Source organism: Macrosteles quadrilineatus, unplaced genomic scaffold (genome assembly GCF_028750875.1).
Source record: "Macrosteles quadrilineatus isolate MER2022 unplaced genomic scaffold, UCM_ALF_1.0 Scaffold_8__2_contigs__length_117827958, whole genome shotgun sequence".
Lineage (NCBI taxonomy): Eukaryota > Metazoa > Arthropoda > Insecta > Hemiptera > Cicadellidae > Macrosteles > Macrosteles quadrilineatus.
The window spans coordinates 43,305,613-43,314,889 of NW_026542601.1; the positions used below are offsets into that span (position 1 = coordinate 43,305,613).

The window sequence follows — 9,277 nt, forward strand, 5'->3', positions numbered from 1 at the left end:
AAGTCAGTTAAAACCGTGTACAATTCAGATCGGCTAGTTTACACATATAAAGACAAAGTTTCTTGCAGTTTTAATGTGAAAAATCAATCTTGTAAACAAATGTTGTGTGACCAAATCTGTTTTTATTCCATCATGATAGGCCTATACGATATGCATTTTAAATCCGATAATTTTACAATAAAACAGCAATTCTGCAATTTTTACGACGTGAAAAGTGTTGAAGTGAGATTTGCAGCCGATTCGCACAAACGCACATTGATAATAAGTAGCCTACGGTCGTGCCACATTAGCATACCTGCCTCTTCCATAATTATTATCACCAAAATACAACTACTATACACAATTTCCAGTAGGTCTGAATAGAAAAGACCTTAAATAAAACTACAGTATCCAATAAAATTCACAGTACACATAATTTAACTTTGGTGTCCTAACATCAAAACTAATCGACACTAAGTAAAGCTAATGACGTAATTGTCAATCTTTATTATCCATACCGTTATCAGTTCTATCCTTGATAATTACTCACCCTCGCCTCATTGAATAAATACATCGTACATCTCCCATATTAGTTAATTTAAACTACAATATATTCATAGTTGAAATAAAAGTTATATTTTCACGTTCAGGGGCGCTGATATAGGCGCCCCTAAACGTAACCACAACTGAACACGATTTCATAAAAGGATGGTTTGTCTAATTGCAGTATCCTAGGTCAATGTTGACGTTGTGTTTAATCTATGTCATCCATCTGTTTATCTTTGTATAAAACCCGGCTTAGGTTGTGGTGGTAATTTAAAATCGTGATTCCTGACTATTCTTGATCTTCTTTTTATGACATCAATATTTCCGGGCCTAATCCAAACAACGTTAAAGCAGACAAACGTTAATTGTAAACAAAAAGCTACCATTAAGAATTAAAACATGTAAACATTGTTATTTTTCTAACCTTTCCTTGAAAAGTGGAGCAGTAAAATAATTTGCATTTATCCTTTTTTGTTAAGACTCGTGTACAGAGCCTCAATTTGTACTGTGGTTTAATTAATTTTGGTTAAAACTGTGGTTTAAACTGTGGTCTAATTATCTCTACTAATCTTACTTATTTCCTATAATCAATGACAAAATAAGAGTAAATAAAATAACCTCATAGTTCCATAGTTTTTATTTAACCAGCTGCTAGTTAAAACAAATTATATTGCTCTAAAACGAATCGAAGATTACAAAGATGCTTTAAAAATAATTTGAACATCATGGTATTTTACTATGTATATTTAATTAATCTGTCATCCTCTTACAGAAGAATTGAACGTATCAATGATTAGCATTACACATAGTATAAATAAGTCAACCCTAAGTATGTCTTTACATTTTTATCCAAATGCTGAATTTCTGACACAAAAGCTGAATATTTACAGCTGTTATGTTAAGAAAATTATTTTATGCGAAAAGCTAGTTTAGAATCTTAGCGTCAGCTGCTAGACTTTTAAAAAATTAAAACTTAATTTCTAAAAAACTAAAACCCTGAACTAAAATTATGGCTTCGACATTCCCTAGTTCTCAAAATTATCTTTCTTTCAACACAAAAATCATGAAAATCCGTCGAGTGGTTGATTCAGAATCGTGAAATAAAAAAACACTGTTTCGTTTTAATAATATTATAGATAGACTAGCTGACCCAGCGAACTTCGTATCGCCTAAGATATAGGTTTCCCCTAAGACAGACCGATGGAAAGAAAGTACCGTTACGTTTAATTTTCAAGATGATCTCGTTCGCATCGCTCAATCACGTCCTGGCTGAAGTTCGTTCGCTACGCTCACTCACCTTTGGGTTGGAGCTCGTTCGCTACGCTCACTCACCTTTAGGTTGGAGCTCGTTCGCTGCGCTCACTTGCCTTCAGGTTAGCTCGTTCGCTACGCTCACTCGCCTCCAGGTTGAAGTTCGTTCGCTACGCTCACTCACCTTTTGGTTGCAAATTATCTGATGTCATAAATGTAAAAGAAATAATAGTGCTGCACCCTGTTGGTAATCCTTGTAACTTTAATGCTATTTAATTGAAACAGCTGTTAAGATTCATTAATTCCCTTTCTCACAAGGTTAACATGGGAAACTCCAGAGCCACTGGGGCGGAGCCCTTTTAAGAATTTCGAAACGGGAAATAGTTTACTTCCTATTCGCATACCTACAGAATTTACACACCAAATTTCATAACGATCGGTGAAGTCGTTCCGGAGGAGTTTGCAGACAAACACTGTGACACGAGAATTTTATATATTAGATGGAAGATTGATAGACTAGTTTAGAATCTTAGCGTCGGCTGCTAGACTTTTTAAAAATTAAAACTTAATTTCTAAAAAACTAAAACCCTAAACTAAAATTATGGCTTCGACATTCCCTAGTTCTCAAAATTATCTTTCTTTCAACACAAAAATCATGAAAATCCGTCGAGTGGTTGATTCAGAATCGTGAAATAAAACACCCCCGCCGCAGCAAACCTGCCGTCTAAGCGAACTTCCATTTGGCTGAATTGATTTTCAATCGATCTATTTAAATAACATTAGGTTTAACGAGTAGGTACCTAGGTTTGCTGCTACAAGGAAACTAATAAAGTGTGTATTTTAAGTAAAATAATTATTGCTTAGTAGAAAATGAATACATTTGCCAAGTTTGATCAAAATATATCCATAAACAAGCAAACTACGACATTTTACAATATTCTTCATAAGAATACTGTAACATGGGAATTTTAAATTTACAATTTTTTTAGTTTTCTCCGTAACCAATAACCGTACAAAAACACTTTGATATAATGAATTGTTTGTTTTTTTAAGCTCTTTAAGAAGGTTTAGAGAAAAATCGGGAAATTTTGTGTTTTGAGGGTCAAAAGTGAGAAAAACCAATTTTTCCCCATAAAACCCTGTTCCCATGGTCCGATCATGCTGGATCGCGAACTCATTCAAGTTTATCCCGCCTCACACCTTCAAACCAAATTTCATCAAAATCGGATAAAAATTACTCAAGTTATCGTGTTCACGGACATATATATATATATATATATATATATATATATATATATATATATATATATATATACATATATATATATATATATATATATATATATATATATATATACATATATAAAAATTTGAACGAATGGTGTTTTTGGCCTCTGGGGACATCAAAATGAAAAAGTAAATCGGTCCCGGGCCTAAGTCTTACCATGAGACCTACGGTAATAGCTACTTCCCTATAGGGAAATTCGTTAAAAACACTGCTTCGATTTAATATTATAGACTAGCAGAGTACCCGTCCTTCGTACGGGGTTGACATATAAGTATAAAATGCTTATTGCAGTTATACTCAAGCTTTGTGTTTTCAATGAAGGAGGGCACAGTTTGATAAATTCTATAGTATTACACATATACCATAGCCATAATGTTTTACCACTTCACCTAAACAAAACAACAGTGAAAAATAAATTATCAAAATTTGCAAAATATCACAAATTATTCATGAAATTAAAAACATTAACATAACTGTAAGCAATCCTAATTTGACAGTCAGTTCTCATTGCGTATCACAGTTTTTTGTTGCTGCTTAGTTCAAATTAGCTGTTTTCATACATGAAAAAATATGTATATAGTGCTGCAGCCTGTTGGTAAATCTTATAACTTTTTAATGCTTTTGTATGTCATAGAACCAACTTTTTAAGTTGAAACAGCTGACTAAATTCTTTAATTCCCTTTAAATATGAATACTCATAAGGTTAACATGGGTAACTACAGAGCCACTGGGGCGGAGCCCGAAAGGATTTTTGAGATAAGAATATGCCTATATATGTTAATCAGGAATGTGAGCTATCATCATGCCAAATTTCAGGCCAATCGGTCCAGTAGTTTATGCGTGATTGAACTTCAAACAAACAAACAAACAAACACACAAACTTTCACATTTATAATATTAGTAAGATATTCATAAGGTTAACATGGGGAACTACAGAGCCACTGGGGCGGAGTCCGAAAGGATTTTTGAGATAAGAATATGCCTATATGTTAATTGGGAATGTGAGCTATCATCTTGCCAAATTTCAGCCCAATTCATCCATTAGTTAATGCGTGATTAAACTTCAAACAAACAAACACACAAACTTTCACATTTATAATAAGATGACATTAAACTCTTGCATTGCATTGTTTACGTCTTTGTAGATGGAATCATGGATTGAACCCATGGTGGATACTTGATGATGGACTTCTGTAATTTCTCTTCCTCTCGTCAACCCTCCTGTATGTTTGATGCTTCTGCTTCTCATGTCTCATCAGTCAGTTCCTGTTCGATTTATTAGGTTACTGGAAAGAAACTGGAAACTACCCAATGCTTTTTTTTCGCCCAATATCTATTCTTTCTTCAATAGATAAAATAATGGAAAGGTACATTGCACACCATTTAAATAAATACTTAGCAGAAAATGATGTTATAAATAAAAGTCAGTATGGTTTCCAGAAAAACAAAAGTACAGAGTTATTGCTAAAAGATTTTTCTAACAATATTAACAAAGAATTAGGGCAGGGCAATCAAGTAATAGTAACTTTTATAGACTTTACTAAAGCTTTTGATACACTGCAGTTTGATAAAATATTGACAGCACTCAAGGACATAGGAATTTCTGGCAGGTTTTTAGAATGGTTTAGAGACTATCTGAAAAACAGAAAAATTATTGTAAAAGTGCATAGTACATTTAGTTAAGAGGCAGAACTTTTTTCTGGGGTACCTCAAGGAAGTATTTTGGGCCCAATCTTATATATAATATATGCAAATACACTCCCAAAATATATAAAAGAAGCCACGGTTTTTATGTACGCTGATTGTCGTATCAAACAAAAATATAATAGAGGCAGAAAAAAATATGCAGAATGCTGTTAACAACCTTTTAGAATGGTGTCATGATTATGGATTGGTAATAAATGACAAAAAGTCCAAGGTCATGCATGTGCATTCACCTGCATTTAAATGTTCTAATGTAAGCATTACTTACCATAATTTTGATTGTTTACATAATCATACTTACTCACTTATCCCAAAAAGTTGTCAATGTAAGAGTTTAGAGAATGTGCATGATTTTAAATATTTAGGGGTTCATGTTGACCACAATTTTAAATGGGATATACATGTTAATTATGTTTGTAAAAAAATCAGATCATGTGTTTGCAAAATTTTTTATTTAAAAAGTGTCCTGCCATTTAATGTGCTATTGGTGATTTACCAGTCATTGTGTGAATCAATATTAAGATATGGTGTGAGAGCATGGGGCAATGCTTCAAAGACTTCTCTGAGGAAAATTGAGCAACTGCAGGAGCAAGCGCTCAAATGTATTGTTCCAGTGCACATTAAGCAGTTACCAATTATAAAGATTTTTCATTTTGTTAGACTGCTACCTGTTAGTAAGTTATATATTTTTTTGATATCCACTGATCATTTATTTGATGACAGCTTGAAAATAGTCAATAATCACCCATATGATGTTAGAAGGAATTATTATTTTGTACCAAAGCACAGGAATAAGTATGGAAGTAGAACACTTGAAGTTTTTGTTCCCAAATGTTTTAATAACCTCACAAATCATATGGTTTTTGCAAATAGTTATAGCATGTTTAAACATTATTTAAAGGAACTTGTTTGGAATGATTTGTTACAATTTTAATTAATTACAATTATGCATTTAATTTATTTACATTTTTAGTTGAAGTTAAAGTAATATATTATTGTTATTTATTCCAATAGTTTATTTGTTATTGTTACTGTTGAATTTTTACAGATATTTGTGTCTTTGTTGTCTTTTTTTGTTATTAATTACTCAAGAGACAATTAAGAACTCATAAAACTGCATGCTACTGATTCAAACTGACAAAACTGTATGGTAAATAAGAAACAATATTTTTAGTGCAGACAAACCATTTGTGGTTTTTGCACTTTTGTATCCTATGTATTGACAATTATTGTGTAAATAAATTTCTTGATTGATTGATGATTGATTGATTGACTACGAAGAACAGCATGTACACCTTTTTGGAACTGTTTGTACACAATTGCCAATTGGGTGAGACTTCTCGAGCTGTTGCATCTTTTGGAAGTGTATAATATAACACAGCTTATACACAAAGACAGTGTATATATTATACACTGTCTTTGTGTATAAGCTGTGCCCTGCTAGTGCTGCTGCAAAATATGGTGGCATGTCGTCTAGAGCTAACTGTTAACTAATGTAGATTCCAGTCCCCGATTAGTTCAGCCTGTAGGAAATTCTTCAAAATGTCAATATGATTTTAACACATAATTCAGTCATGCGGTAGCCTACCTCCTCAGGAGGATGACCCGGTAGAAGTCGGAGGAAAATCATAAGCGTATGGATAGGTCAATATGCACATTAAATTAAAGGTCTTAATTAGTAGAACAATGCCACAACCACAAATTTGAGCTCAAAAGAACAACTGATAAAAAAATGGCAGCTGTCAAGATATCTCTGAACGGCTGCCATTTTCGACTCGGATATCCGTTTGAGTTAAAATTTGAGGCAAAGAATTCTACTAATTAAGGCCTTTAAGATGATGGGTCACAACATGGGTATCCACCCTTAAATCCCCTATCCACCCTTAAAGGGGGAGGGGGGGGGGGAAATTTTGATTTCTTGCAAAAAGCTAGAAAAGTCATCATATAATGATTGTTGAAGTTCCAAAATTTTATCGTATGCCGTTTAATTTATTTTTGGGTTTGTTAAGACTTTTTCAACACCCTGTATATATATATATATATATATATAACTCAAAATCCAAAATTTCCGACAACCGACAAGAGGTCCCTTTTCGTTTTCCACATCACATTATTAATATAATTTATTAAATTTGAAAATGCATGCCTCTACTGAGTCAAAACCCTGAAACTGCAGAGTTCTATTTATTGCAACATAGTATAGATAGCATATTGTATTGACAACAATAAAATAAAGTGGCCCGGACAAGGAGACAGGTATCAGGGGGTATCAGGTATATTTAGATCTACTACAATCTCTATTGGCACCCCTGCTCTGTTCAACAATAGCCGATGGCGGTAACCAAGTAACCAACCGGTCAAGCCAGTTCTCTCGTTCTCTCTCGTCTCGCGTTCTCGTTCTCGGTCTCGGCCTCGCGCGTTCTTTTTCTTACTCCTTTGCCTTTCTCAGTTCTCTCTCTCTCTCACACTAACTTCAAAGTTCGGGTTACTTTACTTACTTAGTTAGTGTTCTGATATTTTTTGCTTTGTGTATTGTGATTTTGGATTTTGTGGTTAGTGATCGGATATATCATATCCTTCAACAGGTAATCTTCACATTTTTATCTAAGATGGGTAATTAAATTAATCAACTAGTGTCATTAAACTAAGTTGTTTGGCGAGATAACCTGTTGGAATGTTGTTGGTTGTGCTAGCCTTTCCCTCAGCTTGAACTAACTTCGAAGCTTCTCGATTTAGCTAGTTTGTAATTTTGTATACCGTACATTCTTTATTCGAAACGTTTTTTCTTGTTTTGTGTTCAAACATAGGATGCAAAACATCATAGGGCATAACTTAATTCATAATAATTCATTATCTATAGGCTTAGTTCTTAATGGCTAATGACTGGTCTGAGTTGTAAAACTACAATAATTAACTTAGGGAATTACAAGTGATTGTAGGGCCTGTAAGTTAGGTAGGCTAACTTCTAGGCCTAACAACTTATAATAACCCAAAACATAAGTTTTAATTGTATGTAAGTTAACTTAGTAGGGTTAGGCTAACTTTTTAAATTACCTAATGAAAATTACTGGTAATCAATTGGGGAATTGAGAAAATCATTGAATACTTTGCAATCTAAACTCTATGAGACCAATCAAGAGTAGGAGAATAATGGTGGTGAAAATAATCAGGTTTTGTTGGCCTACTAAGTTATAAATAATTTGCAAATTCAAGTTGGATTAAGTTAGTAAGTTAAGTTACTTAATTAATCATTATGAAGTTATATCTCCCTTCATCTTGCTTGTCTTTTCAATCCTCTATTTTTATCTAGGATTTCTTTAAACCGGCTTTAACAATAATTAGGCTATAACCATCTTCGTAGATTTCATGATACAGTATAACTTAGGCTAACTTAACTTAGGCTTGCAATTCATTAGTTTATTTAAGAAATTTACAGGATTACAGGTATGTTATTTTTGGAGAATTTCGACATAGTTAGCCTAAAACGTAATTTAGTCCCTCCCAGTGGCGTAGCGACCGTGGAGCGAGTGGAGTATCTAGTAAACGATAATTTTTGTCAAACACGTGGGTTTTGCCATAAAGAATTAAATAGTGAGAGTTGCCATGACAACTTGGTAGTTGAAGCCAGTGTTGCCAATGTCCGGGGAATTCCTAGGGATCTGGAGAGTCGGAGTTTGCTCCGTTATTTTTCCATGTTTTAAACATTTCCTGGGATTTAAAAAAAAATGTCTTTTCCTTTAAAACTATGGGATTTAAGAGTTTTGCACTATAGGTACCTTCTCATATTGAAAAGTTGGTATGATACGTTAGTATCATTTTGTCGGCAAGGGTGCTAGTGCTGGTAGCAGACTGCGAGTCGATGACGGCAGCAAATCGACAAACACTGAGCATGCTACAGCGGCACATTGTGGAACCTTCCTTGTTCAGACTGTATTTCATTCTTTTGTCTATGGTTTTGCACAAATACAGATGGCCGGCTAAAAAACTTTTCGAGGAGAAATAATTTTTTAAAACCTGTATGATTTGTTATGGATTGACCCTAATATATTTACAGTATGTAAAAGGTCATTATGACCTTCCCTAATAATGTCATAATAAGCAGAGATTGCTTAAAAAATAAGGAAAAGGTTTGCTAAGAGCTGTTAAGATTTAAACCTCAGAAAGCGTTCAAAATACAATATGTTGTTATGCTGTACCTACCTACTTATGTAGATTAGCCTACACAATTTTAATTGGCATGTAAAACGCTATTTTGGATCATTATGGTGTTTTGAGCTAGTATTATTTAGTAATATTTTGAATTATTGCTAAATCTAAAGAAACGGATCAATAAATGTGTTGTGAAAATGTAGCCTGTAAGTCTAATAATGCATCGTCTTTTTCAGAAGTGCCAATAGACTATTCCTGACATAAGGAAAAGAATCTTAAAATATATGATATAATAGGTGATATAATTGAACAAAAAAGACAAGCAGATAAAAGGGAAAATCCCACTACTATATTATATCT

At 33.4% G+C, this 9,277-nt stretch overlaps 1 protein-coding gene across 2 annotated transcripts in view; it reads left to right on the forward strand.

Annotated features, from left to right (window-relative positions):
• Positions 1-7,117: 7,117 nt before the first annotated feature.
• Positions 7,118-9,277, forward strand: part of LOC128999361 (uncharacterized) — an 81,446-nt gene continuing 79,286 nt past the window's right edge. The window contains exon 1 of one of the 2 annotated variants that reach the window (XM_054425827.1): positions 7,118-7,353. The gene's annotated coding sequence lies outside the window, so the exon portion shown is untranslated. The remainder of the gene's footprint in view (positions 7,354-9,277) is intronic. The other variant, XM_054425828.1, reaches the window with a different exon arrangement.